General features: G+C 39.0%; 1 pseudogene; it reads left to right on the forward strand.

Moving 5' to 3' along the window:
* Window positions 1-1427: 1427 nt before the first annotated feature.
* The window catches only part of LOC138020048 (uncharacterized), a 30670-nt pseudogene continuing 29724 nt past the window's right edge, over window positions 1428-2373 (forward strand).

The raw sequence follows: 2373 nt of genomic DNA on the forward strand, positions 1-2373 counted from the left end.
TTTAACGTAGATTCAATAAAATACCGTGTGGGCTTTGACAATCTCTTACTTTTTTTCTCGTCAGTTTTTTAGTCCTTCCTGTTACCGGAAAAATCACTTTCTAAATGATTAGTATTATCATCAGTGAACCTAGGATTATTATCAGCTATTATCATTATTATGAACCAGGTGCAGAAAAAAATGGGTTGTCACTGCCACGCCGCTTCCATGTCCGGTAAATATCTATCCTCAGTGCAGCGATGTTTCTCGTAACGTCACCCATTGTTAGTTATTACTATGCCAACGAGGCCCGGGTTTTTCGAAACATGTTTAGCGCTAACCAGCATCAAATACAATGGAAACCTGTAGGTTTTGATGCCTCTTAACCGCGGTTAGCGGGCTAGTAACCAGGCTTCGAGCAACCGGCCCAGACGCTATTGGCTGTTGAAACAATTTCTTTGTTCTATTGGCAAATTTCAGTATCAAAAGAAGTTGCAACAACCTCGCTAAACCTCCACTTCAGTAAGAAATTGTTAAATATTAGGTTCATAACGGTTTTGGTCGCTGTAGTGTTCGATGAAAAACAAAAAGAGGATCATTTCAAGTAAAGTAAGAGTTTTAATTTCTATATTATTTTTTTGTTAGGTATTTCTTATCACACAGGAAAGCTGAAACATGTCCCAAACTTTTCAACACTGGAGCTGTAGTCGCGCCTGTTCTCTACTCCAAGCTGTCGTTTACCTCGTTGCACTAATGTTCAGTTTCCTCGATCTTTTGGCGGATCATCGAATGTATGCTGTAATTTCGTTTCTTTTCCTTTCTGTCGATACTGTCGGTTTTGCTCATCATACAATGCCAAACTTTTCCCAACATTAGTAATTATGTTCAAAACAAAGATTGTAATTTGACTTTACACCTAAAACTTTTTTACAGACAGGGATCCCAATTTGACCACTTTTAATTCCATTATTTCACGCCTTTCAGACTATCCAATCTGAGGTTGAAGATGGTTTTCCGTGGCTTCTAATTGCTTTGACACTATGTTCACACGAAAGAATAAGAATTGATTCCACCAAAGTGGTAACCCTTTTAGAACTCTTGCGGTAAAACGGTTCGAAGAATAGACAAAATATCAACTTGGAATGGTCAAATAGAAAGCATGCTTCAAAACGTACCCCGAATCGGTTGCTACAGTAGTCGAGCGCAGCAATGCGGCTATTGTTATAGAACATTCCCCATTTCCCTATTCCCGGATTCTTCAATTTCCACTTTATCGTAGGAGAATTTCTTATTTATGCGCGTTTACAATGCCACCTACGCAGAGCAGAAGCTTTCACTTTATTTTTGGCGTTCTTAAACCTGTGTAAAATCGGGAATTCTGGTATACAAGTTTGACCATTCTAACAAAAAAAAAAGCTAAAAAATGTATTTTTTAAATCTTGTAGATTCGAGTTTACGTATCAATGAGCCACGGTGAGAAATTTATCCAAGTTCATTCTCCGTCCTCTGTATGGATTCTATTAATACAAGTGGGTTTGAAATATGTGCACGGGAGGCTGGAATAAACAAAAATGAATCTGGAATCGTAAACTGGCTGGCTTTCCAGGACCAACTACAGTTGTCACATGGGAGTGTTTGCGTTGAGTGGAATATGGACAACTGAAACAAAATGCAACAAAGTAACATTTACGCAGGTAAAGCCAATAAAAGTCGTTTGTATCATTTTTGTCAATTCAATTTTCTTTATTCCCTTTCTTTTCTTTTCATAATACTAACACAATTACAGTAACTGCTCGTAAATGGTTTGAACCCATGAGTCATATCATAATGAAGTAAAGTGCGATTGTCCGGGTGAGTGTCGTCCTGAGAAGGACGTTGACAACCTGAGCAGAAGTCCTCTTTAGAGTCAAGTATTTGTGTAACGTCAGTAGATACTAAAAAAATTAGCTCCGGTCGTAGATGTCCATTGGTCAACTTATGACAACTTATGGTATCACCAATGACATCTACGAGCGAGGTTTTATAATATCTCTGACTTTATACACAAATCACTTGACTCAGAAGATGACTTCCGCTCAGGTTGTCGAAACGTCATTAAATGTCATCTCAAACAGTCCCTTCTCAGGACTACACTCACTGGGACGATCGTACTGTACTTTAATTATGACATTTAACTACTCTGTTTATAATACTCAACCGTTCTTGAAAATCGTCCTGGATTGTTTTGTTTGAGGAGGCTAGCTGTTGAGTTATGTCATAACGTTCTTCAATTTTGGGTTGTTTTCCACCGCCGACCGGTTTGCCTCGGTTGGAATCGGACTCCCGTGCGGAAGTTCGTGAATTTAAATCCGGCCGGACCAACACTCAGGTCTTTAAACAACTGAGGGGGAAGAG

The sequence above is a fragment of the Montipora capricornis genome, chromosome 10, assembly GCF_036669925.1.
Source record: "Montipora capricornis isolate CH-2021 chromosome 10, ASM3666992v2, whole genome shotgun sequence".
Classification (NCBI taxonomy): Eukaryota; Metazoa; Cnidaria; class Anthozoa; order Scleractinia; family Acroporidae; genus Montipora; species Montipora capricornis.